Here is a 19,373-nt window from a genome sequence, read left to right on the forward strand (position 1 = left end):
TAGGTGTTTCATAGTGATGGAGCTTGCACAGCTCACCAAGTGCCAAGTGAAAATGGGATGGTTATTAGAGCAGGGAATCCTGTGCTCTCCATAAGCATTCCAACAACAGGATAAGCTTCAGAGTGTCTTCAGAACTTGGTAATTCAGAGAATAAAGACAACCTCAGAAAGACTTTAGTTTCTTTTAGTTTTGCTGGTCATGAAGCTTTTTACAAAATCATTTTATCTTTTCAGGTACACATCAAAAAAATAGCAAATTCCTTATTTTGTCTTCTACACACATGAAATTTTTCATTTCTCACAAAGCTGTGAGTCCCTTGGAGGAAATCTGCAGCATTGATCTAGGGTAGGTTAACAATAAAGATTAAACTTATTGCTCATTAATCTGTGACGATATAAAAATAAATTCTCAATCCCATGAGTAAGAAACAGCAAGGATTTCTGCCTTTTATTTAGAGACCTGAAAGTATTTGGTATTTCTTTAGCTTAAGAACTGTTGAATAGTGAAAACCCAGGTTTCAACATCTTGCCATTTAAATTGTTAAGAGATTGATCTACAAGTGTTTCCCAAGTATAAAAATTATCATACCATGTACGGGTTTGAGACAATGTGAGAATATTATTGATGGGGGTTTTATATTTAAGCAGTTTAGTGTCTTAAAAAGTGATGTGGGGCATCACATATTTGCTGCGGGAAACAAGGGAAAAATACATTGAAGTTAGTTGTGTGCCATGACGCAGCTAGAGCCAGCAGACCCTCAAGGCCAGGAGCTACGGAGATCCCCACAGGGCCATCTGGCCAGGGCCTGTCCCACCACCCCAGCCAAGGAACAGAGCAGCTGGTGGGGGCAGCCCCAAGCATTGGGCACCTCCATGGGGACAAGGATGGGATGGGATGGGATGGGCTGGGACAGGACATTGGCCCACAGGTTGGGCCTGGCTCAGCAGAATGCAGTAGAGTACAGCAGTGGTGGGGCTAGAGATGGACATCTCACAATGTCGCTGGGATGGTACTGAGGTCCCAGTAGGGATGCCTTGGGGTTCTGACCCCATGAAGAGGGGCTGATGAGGCTGAGCGCCCTCAGGACTGAATGGCAAAGGTCCTTAAAACCTTTTCTAAAGCTAAATTGCGTACTGAATTGAGTAGCCACAATTTAGCCACAATAAGTGGCCTTCCTCCTCACACTTTCCCCCTGCTCTAGTGTGGGCTTTTCATGGGCTGCAGTCCTTCAGGATAAACCTGCTCCATCATGGGTCATCTACAGACCACAGTTCCTTCAGGAAATATGCACCTGCTCCTGCATGGTGTCCTCCAAGGGCTGCAGTGTGGATCTCTGCTCCACCATGGTTTCTCCAAGGGTTGCAGGGGAATCTCTTCTCTGGCACCTGCAGCACTTCCTCCCTTCCTTTTTCTTTCACCTAGATGTTGTAGGACTGTTTCTTACTTTTTTTTTTTCCTGAGTCCTCTGCCTGCCCAGCATTTTTGCCCTTTCTTAAATACCTTTTCCCAGAGACACCACCAGCGATGTTGATGGGCTTAGCTGTGGTGGGACTTTTGCAGAGCCAGCTGGACACTGGCTCCCCTGCAGCCCCCCCCCCCCCCACTACCAAAACAAAATTAATTGCCAAATACACTCAGTATATGGGGCCAGTGGGGAAAAAACACTTCAGTGCAGGCTGTTTACGTGGGAACAGTGGGAATACCTGCCCAGCCTTGCCATCAGCTTGACCTAGAAATGGGAACAGCAGCAAAAAGAGGAGGAATCCCCTGAATCCTAAAGTCCAACACATTTGATTTCTCCTGCCACCCACCAGTATTTGAGACTGCCTTTGCTTTTATCAGGAAATTAGTTCAGAGTAGGTGGAAATTCTTCTGGTTTTTTACTTAAATGCAAAACAAAAGAAATATAGTAATGTAGTAAAATTCTTATGTATATTATAGGAATTTTGTGTAAAACATTAATGATGACAAATTCCAGCCAAGAGAACTCTAATTTACACAGAAGTCAGGTATTGAAATAAATGGTACACGAGAAAGAGCTCTCAGGGGAGAGCGTAGCTAACCAGGATTTCAATTTCTGAAGTGTTCGACATCATAGCTTAGTTCTTAATTCCTGTATCTAGCCCCTAATTATTCCTTAACATTTATAATGAATATGTTTTCCTTAACACAGTTTCCAAATAAGTCAGCCTGCATCAAGTTGTCATTTTCCATCTCAGCATGCTTTATAACTCAACATACCTGACAGTTTGATCTGATATGCCACATTTTAGTTTCTCCATGAGTACTAAATTTAAAAATACTTTATTTTGGTAATCTTAGCTATGGTAACCACAGTTTTTAGAAAGTGAATAATTCACAGAAGTTATAAAATGATTCAGGCTTGACTATCCCCCATACATACGCTGTGAACAATGTGGATCCTTTTCTTTCTCTTGATTGGTAGAATTGCAATTATGGCTTATTTGGAGTGTATTCAAAAGAGCATCCTTTATTTAAAAAAAAAAAAAATCCAAAATAGGCAAAGAAGGTGCACTACTTGGTTTAAGAATGTACCTCCTCACAGTACAATATGAGCTACTGTTAAGGCTGCTAACCTAGCCCCCTGATCCAAGACCGTGCTCCATACTTACTGCTCCTTGCAACCTTCTCTCTTCCATTTCTCTGTCAGTGACTCCAATGTACCACGCTCTGTATTACTTCTCTGCAACTACTTCTTTCTACCTATACTAATGTTGTTGGATAGTGGCACATATAACTCTGTCAGCATTCTGGGATTAGGGTGTTTCATTTCCATTTTCATTCAATCAGAAGCACGGAGGCAGTGAGATTTCAGAACTTGCTTCCCAATTCTGTTAGATGAAATGAATAGTTCTTGAGGAATTTTTTTCTAAGTACAAACAGCAAGGTATGACTTGGAAAATAAGATTTATCCTTTATCATCTTTATACCACTACCTCTTTGACACACTCTGAGGCTGAAAGGTCATTATCAATAATTCTAGTTCTAGTGCATCCTGGGCAGATGCTTGCTTCTTAGAAGATGCTGTTTCTTTCTCTGACTCATAAAATTAATTTCCCCAGTAACCATGAGTAGAGATACAAGAGAAAAGCATGAAATTGACTGAGACTAAAACCAAGCTTATAGCTGTTTGTTTATCTAAAATTATTAAAAATACTCATCAATACCAATAAAAGATGCTGGAGATGGAATTAGTTGAATGGATACAAACTACATAACTAACCTTTCTCAGTCAAAAAAAGTTTTGTGAAGTTGTAATGGATTATTTCATCCTCTCATGAGATGACAGAGCTTTTTTTTGACTTTTCCTCCTCCTGCATAAAACTTTAAGAAGGTTATTATCGAAAAAGCCAAGAAAGTTTAAAAATCTACAATAGACCTTAGAGCACCAGATCTCCATGGACCTGTCTTTGCCAAATTTCCTCCAAACCCACCTTCCACACTTGGTCTACTTTAGAAGCTGTAACTAGGATAAAGCATTGCAGAGCCTAAGAAAGAAACGGCTCGAGGGCTCTACAGCTCCTGTGAGCACATAGTTAAAACTGAAGAGCAGCAGAAATCAGCAGACAAATTGCTGGAGCCCATCAAATCAAATATCACCTCTTGTTGCTATGGCTGCCCCCAGGCACAGGCAGTCTTTAAGGTCAGAAAATTTGTTCACCCCTAACTGTAGTATCCTGCACAGCATGGAAATTTTAAGGGAAAGAAGAGTTGTATGATATTAGAAGGAATTTCTCTGGCCGTAGTACCAGATTATTCTGATTGTTCTGGGCAGCTGTATCCAAAAAACAGAGGAATAAAAAGGAAAGGAAAATAAATCCCTTTCATCCAAAAGCCATAAGGTAAATAAGTTGCTGTGAAAGGCCTCCCTCATGTAAATCTTAATAATTTCTCCAATTATGTTTTCTATGTTTTGAATAAGACTGAAACATCCACGCAGAATATCAAACATTTAAAAATATATTTACTGCTTTAAAAATGCTGAAATGCACAGGATGGTGATCATTACATTGTGATCTTTCTTTGCACTATAAAAATAATTTTTAAAAAACCCAAAAGACAGAATAAACCATGAGCTGAGTGAGACGCATAGTAAAATGGACTATTCATCTTCAGTGGGCATCACCTTTATATGACCTGTTAGCTGGCTGTATCCCCACAAGAAATGGACTCTTGTATCAGGCAGAAATGGACGCTAGTTCCCTTGTGCTACCTTGGCTCTTTGGGTAGAAGTCAAGTTTCAGCCCCCTGGAGTGGAGGTAACTTCCCAGTTTTTTAGCACTCTTTCTTTGGAAGTCAGCAGAGTGAGTTGCTCAGAGGAGAATCAGCTCTAGTTAAATCCTCTGTCAGTAGCAGCGCTGCAAGATTGTGTGTGGCTTTTTCAGGTAAGCAGATTGCAGCACTGATGGAAGGTAATATGATTATCTTGGTTACATATTTCTTAGCAATAGTGAAGCCAGAAAGCAACAGCAGGAGAAAACTGGATAATAAGTGTAAATAATGGAAGAGTCTTAAATATAAGGCATTCTTTAGATGAAATATTAATAATCAGAAGTCTCCAACAATGAATAAATGTGCTTGTTATTAAGTCCATTTTCTAAATGAAGCTTCTTATATTCGAGGATGCAGTTCACATTCTTTGGCTTTGATCAAACTTATCTCTTAGCAATTAAATTAACAGTGTCCTACTTTTTTGATTCTAAGTACTCTGAAACTTTTTATATTACAAAGAGGCTTGTTGACATCATAGCTCATGGGACTGTTTGTCTTACTCAATTACAGTAAAATAGGGTAGTTCTATCAGTACAACAGAGGATTATGCTTTCTCCACAGCAATGTACTGAGTGTACATTCATCATATCAGTATCATTAGATTTAGAGTATGCTTCTCAAAAGTATGCTTTTAGTATCACATTACCGTTAAAACAAAGAATTATGAATTGTTTCCAAGTATATGAGCTATTCTGAACTAGCGTATCATGTGCACCTTCCCCAACCCAATGCTTTGCTTTTCCGTCTTCTATAAACTGTTCCTGTATGTGAGCTAGAAGATAAAAATGCTGAAGGCTGAAAAACTGCAGTTCCAGAGGAGTTTCAAGCAAATATTAGCAGTTGTTTATACTGTTTTAGGTCTGTCTGGATTGTGGAGGCAGGGGTAAGAAGATTTCCGTTAGCCTAAGCTTTAATACTCTTAAAGTCTCAGGAGTGATTCCAACCCACTCAAATAGACCTCAGAAATGTTTGAGCAGGACTGAGTCAGAAATACTACCTTCTTGTGGCCAGTTCAAAGATGTTCAACTAATCTAAACATAAAGGTTTTGATGATGAACAAGGTTCTAAATAAATAAATTTCACTTTCAAATCACATTACCAATACTACAAAAACCTCTCAGGTTCTTAGGAGATGTAGATCAGCCAGAAGATGGTAATTTGATACACTGCTCTGTCAGTAGCTTGAGAGATATGGTTACTTTTTTTTTTTTTTTTTTTTTAAATAGCTGTTTCAGTAAGGATTGAATTACTTCACATTCACTCTAAGATAGCAAGAGGAAAAAAACCACACTAATGGAGGCTACCTCAAGTTTGTATACAAGGTTTTCCAGTGCAGAATAGTTGGTATGCCTGTATTCTGTGCCCTGCTTGCTATACTAAAACTGTTTCCAATGAAGCCATATGCTAACTTCTGTCCCTGCTCAAGGAATCCCACTGAATCCTGAAGGAAAACAAGGTATCTTGCACATCTGTGAACTAACAGAGGCATGAGAGCTCAGGCAGAGTACTGGTTGTGGTGTAATACTGGACATGTCCCTAGATTTTCCACCAGAACAGAAGAAATAAAGATGTCTGTTGCCTGAGGAAAGGCTTCTGAGTGACTTTTAAGTCATGTCATTACAAAAATCCAAAATTTACAGTGATGCCTCTGCAGACATCCCAGACCTTAGAGGATAGATTGCCCAAGTCCATTTTACTTTACGATGTTTTTTTAATTTTTTTTTACCTGGACAAAGAAAAGCCCTAACAGGACAAAAAACAAGAGACCAACCCATTAATGCTGGACTGAAGGAAAACACAGAAGATAAAATGTGTGGAAAAAAAAAAAAAAAAAGCACAGTCTTCCTACTTTCATACAACTAGTGACAAGATACTTTGGGAAAACGCACGGGTTCTGAACATAAGCTCAGTCTATTTATTTTCTTATTGCTGTGTTATTACTCCATTATTAGTCTATTCCCTTATGATGACATTCAAGGTCCTACTTGTGAAGGTCAGGTCATTGTCCTGAACAACCAGCACATGTTTCTTTTGGAACCATACTATGCTGGTTAGATTGGTTCATTGCCTAAGGGTTGCTCTCGATTTTAAAGATCACCCACCTGATCATCTTGTAACTGAGGCTGAGAAGGGAGAGAAATGAAATAGCAATGTCTTTAAGAGATTGCAGTTATGTAAGTATTAAGGTCAGCCTACCTTTCCTTGACAAAGCATAAAATTGGTATTTGTTAGGAATTAGAAATCAGTAGAATCTTAATGAACAATGAATTTTCTTATAATTGAAAGCATCTCAATTTTTGTTATCATTCATTCTTCTGTTACTTAATAAAAATTTGTCATTTTGAGCAACACGTCTAGTAAGGCTTATCTGGATGTTCAGATGAATTTAACAGAACTCATAGCAGAATAAAAACCAAGTGATTCAATGCATAGACAATGCTATTTTTCAAAAGCATTAAAAAAAAAAAAAAAAAAAAAGAGACATTTAGAGTAACAGCCATCTCTCATTTATGCCTTTGAAAATCTCTCCCCAAAACTCTGAAGTGCCATTTTAACAAACTGTTACATGTAATTAAGTACAATAAAGCAATGCGTTGAGTACTGCAGAAATCTTGACATTTCTCTTATGAAAATAATTAGCATGGAAATACTCCTAATACCAGAGTGATGTTAATTGCTTCCCAATGGTAAATGTCAACTGTAGTCAGATAGTAGGAGGTCACAGAAGAGGAAGAGCACATTTCTCAGAGCAATTGACTCCCAACTCCTGTCCTTTCTGTTGTGTCCGTGTCAATCTTTGCATGTGCCCACAGACAAGGTGGAAAATATATCGGGGGAGAGTTTCCCTTGTTTCTTCTCAAACCATTTTTCCATTCTGATCATTTGCCATAATACAAGGAGGTGCATAAACTCATATTTGTTATGGGTTAGATAAGTTCTGGAGGATTCTTTTTTTTTAAACATTCCTCACCTTCACTATTTCAGACGTGGGGCTATTACAAGAAGCTCTTTCACTTGTCACAGTCAAGGCTCTTTGCAAGTTTAATCATGCTTGCCTCTTTGGTCTAAACATCAGCTGAAATGCAGCCATTTCACAAAATAGCAAAAAAATACGAAATGCCTAAATGTTCACATATAGCCAGCTCCTCTGAGTCTCTTATGAACTTTTTGGCCTAAGTTATTCTTTTCCCTTATCAGTGTATTGTTTTAAGAAAATAAGCTCTGTTTCTCAAAACAGATTACAGAGTTGCAAGAATATCCTATAGTTTCTCCCAGCATTCTCTATCTTTCATAATTATTCTTTATTGTGATGTTCATGGTTAATTAACAGTATTCCTTACTCTTTTTTTTTTTTTTTAATAGAGGATTTATTTTTAAGCAATTCTATGCAATTTGCAGATCAGTCTGTGCTTTGATATCAGATTATAATATCCTCATCACTCTGAATTGTATCTTCATGGTGACTTCACTGGATTTTTAATTTGATGTACCATTCATTATCAAAAAGTTAGTGTTTTTGTAAACCCTGGCCCATTACTATGTAACATTTCAAAAAAGCAAAAGTCGTAACAAAAATAAAAAATAGTTTTTCTGATTTGGGGCTTGTTTTACTTTTACTATTTGAACAATGAATCTTGTAAAAGGCATTATGTAGTAAAATCAAGAAAAGTAAGAACTGGTACTAAACTGCCATGTAAGTTAACTTCTCTAACCATATCAAGAGTAAGATGAATTTCAGGTGACTGATTGTCTCCACATCATGAGACCTGTGGGTCTGTGATCTGAGTACACCTGGAAAATGTCCTGTTTGTAATGCTATCATCTGTTACTGCTCTGTTCATACGCCTAGCTCCAAAATGAGCACTGTACGTCTCCATGTTCATTAACGCATGAGAATGTGCTAGCTTATGCACGAGCATGCACATAAAAGTGGTCGTCACGTGATACACAGTTACCTGAGCACGACTTGAGAGTTTCAAATGTATATTGGCAATCTTTCCTCCTTTCTCATGTCACTTCTGCCCATCTCAGCTCTTCTGTTGTCCAGGAGTGCCTGAACAACTGGGTACGCCCACGTGCTGCCAAACTGCTGCTTCTAGGAAGGGGATGCAGCTGACATATAATTAATATATTTCTGGGAACTGTAACTTCCATTAACATATGCGGAACAGCCAATCCTCAGCTGACATCATGCAACTTTGTTTCATTCATGTCACTGGAATCACAGAGTTTCATCTTAAATCCTCTTGTGTATTTTAATTTTGTTCAGCAGATATTGTTTCAATCTTCATTAGTAAAACTGAAAAAAAAATGTAGTATATTGCCAATATTTTTTTTCTTATGTATATATTTTCTCACAGTAAAAATGATATTTTTCTGCTCACTAAACTTCTGCTTTCTTTGCAACACAAATCAATAAATGGCAGAATAAGCTAAACTTGTATTTATTAGCCTGATAATTTTGTTTTTATAAATATTTAAAAAATGTGTTCTCAGCAGATTTCACCACAACTCTTACAGCTGAAATATAAAGTAAATTATGGGTTTTCCCCCACCCCTTATCCCCCCCTACTCCAAGCTTGAGATGTAGAAACAGAGATACAGTAATTTCTAGTCATTGCATATCTTTCTGTACTAAAGGAACTTATGTGCAAATATATATATATGTATATAAAATCAGGAATAATTATAATTTCATTACTGAAACTCTCTGTATCAAGGTAGTTACAAAAGCGTATCTCATAATTTCCTGGCCTGTTGTAACACATCAGCAGCTGTGGAAAATTGCTGTAAATCTCCTTCCAGCCAGATTCTCTATTTGCATGTTGTCCGGTGTATAGCTTCCCGCCACAAACATTTCTAGTCACGTTTAGAGATGAGAGAAGCATTATTAGTAGCTGTAGAGACAACAGTAGCCAGAGGACTTGGTGTAGCTCACCAGAGTTGTACAGCAGCTCGCCATTCTTTTTGTACCCTCGTGCACTGATACGATAGTGCAGTAAGCCAATAACTGAAGATTTTTTTTTTTCTTATACAAAGGTACTGACATGTTGTTTGGAGGGAGTCTTGAAAACATTTGTAGTAGCAGGAGCTTTCGAATTCTACTGCTGAAATTCCAGAACTGTGAAAGAAGGTTCCTTGAAATTAAGCGTTCTACTCTCAGTGCCTGATGGGTAGCAGAATTTAACACAGAAAAATATCTTTCAAGTCAGAAGCCTGATAGTTCTGCAAAATAAAGAGCAGTTAGTTATTTCATAATTTTGAGCTAAAACCTTTCCTTTAAAAATGTTTTACTTTCTGTGATTTAATTTCTTCTTCTGTCTTTTTAAAAATAGATTTATCTGCATTCATTCGTTCCTTCAAGACCTTGTTACAAAGAGACAGCTTCAATATTAAAAAAAAAGAAAAAAGGAAGCAATGAGTGAATTAGTTGAGTTGTAAATTAGCAGCAGAAATTAAATTTCACACTGTAATTCAGTCACAAATGCAATACTCAGTTTTGTGTATGCTAAAACCCTTATTAGCATTTATGGAGAAAGAAAGTGATGTTTTGAATTTCAAGCAACATAAAGTTTTCTGAATATATTTTAAAAATCTTAGGCAATGCAGGAATTGCATTGAGGATTTGAAATTAGTTAAAGGGAAACAAAGAGCACGAGTTATAGTGTTGACTGATTATTTGTAAAATGAAGAAAGAAGTACACCCTATAGTAGATGGGTGGGATCAGACATCAGACATGTTTTGACAAATTAGCACATACATATTTATTTAATAATTTTTTTTTATTATTAAAATCAAAGATTTCTTCATTTCTTCGTGAATTAGATAAGATACCTTACAAGATATTTAATCCAATCTCCAGCTCAAAGCAGGGGCAGCTCTGAGGTCAGACCATGCTGATCAGAGCTTGATCCAGTCAGCTCTCAAAAACCTCCAAGGGTAGAAAAGGTGCAACTGAATCACAGAATCACACATGGTTGAGGTTGGAAGGGACCTCTGGAGGTATTCTGGTTCAACCTCCCTGCTCCAGCAGGGCCACCTAGAGCCAGTTGCCCAGGACCATGTTCAGACAGCTCTTGAATACCTCCAAAGATGGGAGACTCCACAACCTCCCTAGGCAACCTGTGCCACTGCTCAGTCACTCTCACAGTAAAAAAGTGTTTCCTGATGTTCAGACGGAACCTCCTGTGTTTCAGTTGGTGCCCATGGCCTCTGGTCCTGTCACTAGACACCACTGAAAAGAGCCTGGCTCTGTCCTCTTTGCATCCTCTCTTCAGGTGTTTACGTACATTGAGCCTTCTCTTCTCCAGGCTGAACAGTCCCAGCGCTCTCAGCCTTTGCTCACGGGAGAGATGCTCCAAACCCTTCACCGTCTTGTGGCCCTTTGTTGGACTCATTCCAGTATGTCCATGTCTCTCTGGTACTGGGGAGCCCAGAACTGAACACAAACCTTCAGGTGTGGGCTCACCAGTGCTGAGTAGAAGGGAAGGATCCCCTCGCTCGACCTGCTGGCAATGCCACTCCTAATGCAGCCCAGAATACCATCAGCCACCTTTGCTGCTGGCTCACAGTCAACCTGTCGTCCACCAGGACTCCCAGGTCCTTTTCTGCCAAGCTGCGTTCCAGCTGGGTGGTCCCCAGCTTATATTTGTGCCTGGGCTTGTTCCTCCCAGGTGCAGGATTTTGCATTTCTCCTTGTTGAAGTACCTGTCAGCCCATTTCTCCAGCCTGTTGAGATGCCTCTGGATGGCAGCACAACCTTCTAGCAGATCAGCCCCTCCTCCCAGTTTTGTGTCACCTGCAGACTTGCTGAGGGTACATCTTCCCATCATCCAGATCATTAATGAAGACGTTAAACAGGACTGGACTGGGGTACAGCAACAGTGACGGGCCTCCAACTAGACTGTGTGCCACTGATCACATCCTCTGAGCTCAGCTGTCTAGCGAGTTTTCAGACCACCTCAGTGTCTGCTTATCTCACCCATACTGTATCAGCTTCTCTAGAAGGGTCTTAACAAAAGAGCATCAAAAGGCTTACTGAAGTCTAGGCAGACAATATCCACTGCTCTTCCCTCATCTTCCAGTCATCTCTTCATCACCCTGGGCAGCCTGTGCCACCACTCACCTGTCCTCACAGACATTTCGGCGCTCATAGAAATTCTGTATTTGAAAAGGCTTTTTTGTTGTTGTTTTTTGAGAAGTGGCGATTCTAAATGCCCATACTGTCAACATGTGCTTCAGTATTGGTTTCAGGATTCTAAAAAAAAGGAAAAAAGAGGAAATGTTTGGACATAATTTCAGGGGTCGGTAACTACTGTAAAGACTAGCTACTTATAAACATTATCTTTCTCCTTCTGAATGCGTCCCTCATTAATGTAAAGTGGTATCTAAAGCTGTGATCATGTCTAGAAAACATTACTTTATAATTTATATTCAGTTACTCTGTCTCTTACAGCACATGATAATACCAGCAGAAAGAGTAACACATGGGGTTATTTTAAACATGCATCTTCCTCCAGGAGACACAGTCACCCAATTTAATTAACAGCTAATGTTTGTTTTTAGTGTTCTGTAGTTACTTGCAGCAACTTTAATAGCTAGTCTCCCCCTTCCTCCTGTCTGTATGAATTGCTGTCTTTCATAGACTGTAATGAACAAAAATAAATGTTATGGCATGTTTTCTTTAGGTAACTATTACCACCCAAAGACACGTATTCACAGTAATTTAATGATTACATCTTTAAAATTACAGATTGATGTATACGTATTAAAAAAGTGCTTCTAAAAGGATGAGTTTTCTTTTATTAATATAATGTCTCTAGACTCAGCTATTCCAAAAAGACCATTTGTGATCATAGCATCAAGATTTCCCTTAAGACTTCATATGATGCCATTTTGCATGATACTTTTGAAATTACAAAAAGAGATAACTTCAGGTTCAAACTGCAATTTAATGTATTACCACCCTCCCAGTTATGCTGCCAATACTGGATTTTTTTTTCAATAATAAGTACGTTATACTGAAAAGCTGTGCTTGCAGAATTCAGGTAATATTTCCATTACAGCACTAATAACAAAGACTCAGTTGATACACCAAGCATATTGTTCAGCTGGATGACATTTGAATTGACTAAGCAGAATGAATCAGAGTAACGAAAAGGAAGCATGGTCCCAAAATGAGATTCTGGCTTGTAATTTGCCTGCTGGATTTTTGGAAGGTCTTAGCCAGAAATCAAGAACCAGCCTTTTTAACCTGAAATAACCTCAGCAGCCTGGTAGGCAGTGATAAGATGGAAATGACAAAAGAGGTGCCAGAAAAAAACGAAAGCTGTAAGAATTGAGCAGGAAAAAATACTTACTGAACATGATCCTGTGCAGTCCTTTGTGTCAGGGCTGTGAGTGCACTGACAAGTTCTGCAACATCTTCCCCGCACTCCCTCCTAAGGGCTTTGCTGTAGTGTCCAAGGTCAGCTCTGATATGGTACCGCTGTGTAACTGCTACAACTGAATGCGTGAACATAGCCTGGTGGTGTGGGAACATTTAGGAGAGTGATATATGTTAAGCAGGTTTTAAACGGCAGAATTACAATTTACTAAACTAATTCATTAACCACACACTTTATGTTAATAACTTGTTCTTGCACCTTATCACTATATATAGGAAACTGTTACAGTGAGTGTACAATGCTGTAGATTGTTTGCACTGGTGGCAGTGGTCCTTGATGCTCTTAGTCATTGAGATCGAGATGATCAGGGTTGTGAGCTTGTGATGAGACATGTTGGAGATCACGCAGGTCTTTCTCATACATCTTTCCTCAGTCACCCTTCATGTTTTACACTTCTCATCTCCACCCCCCCCCCCCCCCCACACACACACCCCTCCCCAAAAGGGAATTCCATCTCCTGATACAGGTTATTTTGGTTTTGATTTCATCAGTCAGTCGTCTTGTGTATTTGGCAGAACATCCAGCCCATTTAGAGTATTGTGCTTATGCTACTGTTCATTCCTCTGTCACTGGGATGCCTTCTATGTGCAACCACAGGCATCTCTGTCTGCCCCTTTGGTCACTGCATTGCTCACACACTTATGTAAAATTCTTAGACACTGCACAGGGCTGTGCCATCACTGTTATCAAATGGCAAGCTGAACACTGTTGCACTGTTGCAAGGTACACTATTTTAGTACACAGATTAGGTTTTAAGACAAATTTCTATTAAGCACATCCTAACTAATTTCCGATATGTAAATTTGTAGGTGTCTCAGGTGTCTGCTTTGGCTAAATAACCTTGCATCAGGCTTCAGTGAGAATGGCTGCCTGAGAATTTGCTGGGAGAGGCCTCATCTTGGGCTTCTGCCCTTGACTCAGGAGCTGTGTTCAAACTGAGATCATTGACCTTGGTCATTGCCTGAGCTACTCTGTAGGATGAGCTTTGCTTGCTTAGACTTGCCAGCTTAGTCCTGGACATGCAGCATCACTACAGACTTGTCTCCTGTTCTGGACTCTTGGTTGACTAAGTTTATTGTCACTGGACCTGCTCTGCTCACTTGGGCTTGGTGTTATTGTACCCTGGTCCAGGGACCACTGCTCTGTTGGCCTTCATATGAGATCCAATGCTGGCTCTCCTTCCCTTGCAGAAAAACTGCTCTAGCTGTTTGGTGACAGTTTAATCTAGAGTTTGATTTACTCACACTCCTACAGCACAATCATCCTCTCTTTCAAAGGACTCATGCTGGTAATGACAACATCCTTAATCAATGATCTTATAGTAAAATAACTAGAAACAAACTTGTTACAGATATAATTTAATGGAAAATTTTTTTTAAAAAACATGAGTTGCTTGTTCTCCTACTGATAATACTGTGAAATTTTCTTCACCACTTGTTTAGTCTATATCTGATTCCCCATCCGAAAATATTATAGAATAGAAGTTGTGGGCAAGAACTTCAGCTGCTGCCTATCAGGCCAGTTGTTTTGTTTGAGCCATGCCAACATTCAGCAGCTGAGGATCTGATTGTATGGAGAAAGGCCCATATGGATGTGTAGACTTACCCAGACATTTGTGTTTTGACAGGAACCAAACAGAACACACCAGCTGAATATCCCAGATGTTCACCTTTTAAGAGTCAGTATTCCAACTGTGAACTGTGGTAAGGGAAAATGACCAGGCCCTTTTGGGCCTGTGTGCTTGGAGCTCTGTGGAGAAATTGAAAAAACTTTTAATCACTGAAAACTTATTTTTGCCCACTGAAAAGTGATTTTGTAATCAGTTGAAGCTGTCATGTCTTTTACTGTGGGTAGAAATTGCAACAAAAGTAGAATTAAATATTCAGGGATTTTCCCCTCTATATTGTCCAAAAATTATTGCCCATGTCTTGAGTACACCCTGTCTTACCTAGATGCTAGATAGAGAGCATTGTGTTTGGTTGGTTGGTTTTGGTTGAAAGGGCCCTCAGGGGGATCCTGGTTAATTGCATTTCTTGAGGTAGATATTTTCACAGGCTCATAGAATAGAATAAATTTGGAAGGGACCTTCAAAGACCATCTAGTCCAACTGCTCTGCCATGGGCAGGGACATCTTTCACTAGATCAGGTTGCTCAAAGCTCCATCAAGACTGACCCTGAACACTTACAGTCATGGGGCATCCACAACTTCCCTAGGCACCCTGTTGCAGTGTCTCACGCGCTCATCAATTTCTTCCTTCTGTCTAATTTAGAGCTACCCTCTTTCAGTTTGAAACCAATGGAAGGCAAAAGTCTCAATGATAGAGATTTAGTCCTCTCTTAGTCTCTTATCCTGCCTGCTTGGGTGAATGACTCTTCCTTACCTCTTTTCTGAAAATTTCAGAATTTCAGAAATAGAGATTTTCTGAAATATAAAATTCAAGCTCAGTACCTGAAACAGAACGTGTGCATTAATTGTTTCTTCATCTCACAGCAGAATTATGTCTCTGCGAAATGTACTATTTTGGAAATTGGACAGGTCACCATGATGATTTTCCATCCTCAATAAAGCTGGTTTAAAATGTTTACTGCTGCATTTATAGTACTTCTGCTGATTCTCCTCACAGAAAGACTTAGCAATTATCATTGACATCTTTTGTAAACAAAGAGTAAACCCTCATCCAGGAGAAAATGCAGTTCTCAGATACCTTCAAAATACTTAATTAGTTTTTTGGAAGAAGTTTTGGGGATGTTACATTGCATGCACATTCCAATGAGAATCATGCTACTCTGGAAACCACATGTCTCTCTTTAATCCCAACCTTTCTGTTTACTAAATGTAGTGATTTAGGTGAAGAATGCCACTTCAGTCTGTGGATGCTCAAATTAATAAAAAAAAAATGACAAGCTGGCACTGGAGGACATTTTACCACCATGTAATGAAAGATGGCAAATCAAACAAAACATTAATACATCATTTTGAAGGTCACCATTGTATCTGCCCATTTTTCATAAAGACAGTGTATATGTGAGCAGAAAATTCAAATGACATCATCAGCAAAGCTTCTATTTAATTTATTCATTAATTCTTCCACAAAAGGTTCTTAGTAATAAATGGGCAATTGCATATATTATCTTGTATATATCAGTTGTATACAGCCTTCACCTATAAATTAGCTACGTATCTGACTTGAATATTTAAAAGCTAAAAAGAAAATGAGATATATTCTCTCACAACTTGCTCTTAGACTTCTTCCACTGTCAACCTACACCTACTGTCTGTTTCTTATTCTTTGGTTAACAGGTATACTTCTCACATCACTGCCAATCAAGGTGTCGTGGTTTAACCCCAGCCAGTAACTGAGCACCATGCAGCCGCTCGGTCATCCTCCCCCCCTCAAGGGGATGAGGAGGAGAATGGAAAAAAACCTCATAGGTTGAGATAAAGACAGATTAATAGGGTAACAAAGGAAGAGAATAATAATAGTAGTAATATCAATAACAACAACAGCAACAACAAGTTATTATTATTATTTAATCATCATAATCATAAACAACAACCAAGTGATGCACAAATGCAGTTGCTCACCACATGTGGAAAAAAACCCCAAACCTGATGCCCAGTCTGTTTCCAAGCAGCGATCCCACCTCCCGGCCAGCTCCCCCAGTTATGTACGGAGCGTGACGTTCTACGTCAGGGAACATCCCTTTGGCCAGCCTGGGCCAGCTGTCCTGGCTGTGCTCTCCAGCTTCTTCTGCACCTGGCAGGGCGTGAGAAGCTGAAAAGTCCTTGACTTGGTGTAGACACTACAACTGCCCAGCAACAACTACAAATATCAGTGTGTTACCAACATTATTCTCATACTAAATCCAAACCACAGCACTATACGGGCTACTAGACAGAAAATTAACTCTGTCTCAGCCGAAACCAGGACACTCTGTAAGAGATATATTTGCCAGTGTGGTAAAAATACAATCCAGGCAGAAGAGAAGGAGTGTGAAGGGTGGGTGGGGGGAAGTATGAGAAACAGCTCTACAAGCACCAAGGTGAAAAAAGGAAGGGAGGAGGTGCTGCAGGTGTTCTTGGAGCATGGATTCCCCTGCAGCCTGTGGGAGAGACTACATAGGAGCAGGTTCATCATGAAGGACTGCAGCCGGTGGGAAGGAAACATGCTGAAATAAGGGAAAAGTGTGAGGAGGAAGGGAGGGCAGAGGGGAGCTGTTATGGACTGACCACAACCCCCCATTCCTCCTGCGCTGCTTCAGGTGGGGAAGAGTCAGGAGTGAAGGAGTGATGTTGAGCCTGGGTGAAGCAGGGTGGGGAAGGTGTTGTTTTAATTTTGTCTTCATTACTACCCAAATCTATTTTAATTTATAATAAGTTAATTTCCCCAAGTTGAGTGCATTTTGCCTCTGATGGTAATTTGCAAGTGATCTTCCTGTCTTGATCTGACCCATGAGTTTTCAGGTCCCTGTTCTTCCTATTTTTCTCCCCTTGTCCCGCTGAGAGGAGAGAATGAATGAGTAGCTAAGTGGTAGCTTGGTTCTTAGGCAAGGCTAACTCATCACATCAGCAAAAAAAAAAAGTATTTCTGCTGCAGCTTTGAAATAGCAGTGTTATCTGTGTTATTAGTGAATTAAGGGTGGGTTGGATGCAGGAACAGAACCACACTAGTCAGTGACATATAACCAAACATTTATCTGCTAACCAGGATGGGCAGTGATTGATTTCTCTTCTCTGGTCTCATCGATCAAGGCCATGCCCTTGTCGTTGAGGACCACCAACCCAGGGAAACAGGACACCCACTCCCACTGGCAGGTGACTGGCTTCCCAAGCTGAAAATGACTTACACTGTTTAACCAGGTGACAGCCAAATCAAAAGTCATACTCTGGGTGTCTTGTATTTCTTTCTCTGGTGTTTGATTTTGTTGCCCTCACTGGACACCACTGAGCTGCTAAAAATGTTGTAGTCCTGAGAAACGATGAGTTCAGTCTGGCTTGTAACAGTTCTTTAAATTAGTTTGAATTTAATTAGTTAAACATTAAATACCCTTTAAAACTCACAACTGTGTTTTAATTGAGAAAAATTTAACCAAGTTTTTCTATCCTGGAACATGTGCCTGGTAAAGACTCTGAGACTTCATCTGATTCATCACAAGGCTACATGGTGTGGTAGGTAACCTTAGCCTTTCTGAAGTTGAGGGCCTGCCATTTGCCGTTCTGTAGTCTGCCTTTGGCTTGCAGCTCTGGTAACCTTCGTCTAATTTTTTTTTGGCAGTGTTATTTCAAAGTCTCTGTGGAAATATTTTTCCCTTTTTGTTCTTGTGCTGTTGCTTTTGTGCTGTTGTTCTCATCACCTAGCATCTGCAAATCCTGATACGGTTGTTATAGTGTGTTTCCATGAAAAGAATAAATTGCCTGAGAATCACTCCTTATTTTCTCCTCCTTTCCTTATCCAATAGTTTGCAACAAAGTCCTATTTCTCCCTCTCCTAAAGAGGAAAATTTCACTATTAGAGTTGAGGTATGACATCATCTACGGGTGCTGCTAATAAAGCCTTGTGCATGTAAAGCATTCTCAGTATCCTTTAGGAAAGAGCAGGTCCTCATTCCTGGTCATACATATCTCTGCAGAGCCCCGTAATTTTCCCAGGCAGCCTATCACAATGCCTCACTAACCCAGCAGTTTGAATTCTTTCCCACTTTTCTTCTACCTCATTATGTTTTGCCCTGTTTGTTTTGTCCTGGCTCACAACAGAAATAGAAAACAACTTTTTAATTTCCATTTACAACAATAAGGGCTAGAAACTTACTTTACATTTTAAGTGAAAGGTCACGTTTAAGACCTAAAAGAATAAACAAAAAGCTTAGAATCATAGAATCACAGACTGGTTTGTGTTGGAAGGGACCTTAAAAACCATTTGGTTCCACCCCCTGCCATGGGCAGGGACACCCTCCACTAGCCCAGGTTGCCCAAAGCCCCATCCAGCCTGGCCTTGAACACTGCCAGGGAGCCAGGGGCAGCCACAGCTTCTCTGGGCAACCTGTGCCAGGGCCTCACCACCCTCACAGGGAAGGATTTCTGCCTCACATCTCATCCAAATCTCCCCTCCTGCAGCTTCAGGCCATTCCCCTTGTCCTGTCACTCCCTGCCCTTGTCACCAGTCCCTCTCCAGCTTTCATGTAGGGTCCCTTTCAGGGACTGGAAGGCTTAAAGAACTTACAATAAAATGCACCACGTGCAAAGTGATAACTCACTTTCAGTCTTTGACTTGGATTTTAGTATCTGCAGTGTCAAGAGAACTATAGCTAAAGAATTTCTGAGCTTTATAGTAGCATCAATAAGATCAGAACCTAGCCAAGCTCAAGATAGTAAGATGAGAACCATCAGAAAGATGTTAATTACAATAGGAAATATTTTAATAACACACTGTTTATCATTCTCTTTATACCCTAATTATACGAATTGTTACAAATAATATGACGTCATATATAGTCGCCTGGTAGATACTCATATTTTTAATAACATCATTCTTATAATACTACCAGCACATTCTGATAACAAATTGACCTTATTGATTTAATTGATCAGACTAAACCCAGAGTTTCCATTTTAACAAAGCACTTAAATATAT

This window comes from Balearica regulorum, chromosome 8 (assembly GCF_011004875.1).
Source record: "Balearica regulorum gibbericeps isolate bBalReg1 chromosome 8, bBalReg1.pri, whole genome shotgun sequence".
NCBI lineage: Eukaryota > Metazoa > Chordata > Aves > Gruiformes > Gruidae > Balearica > Balearica regulorum.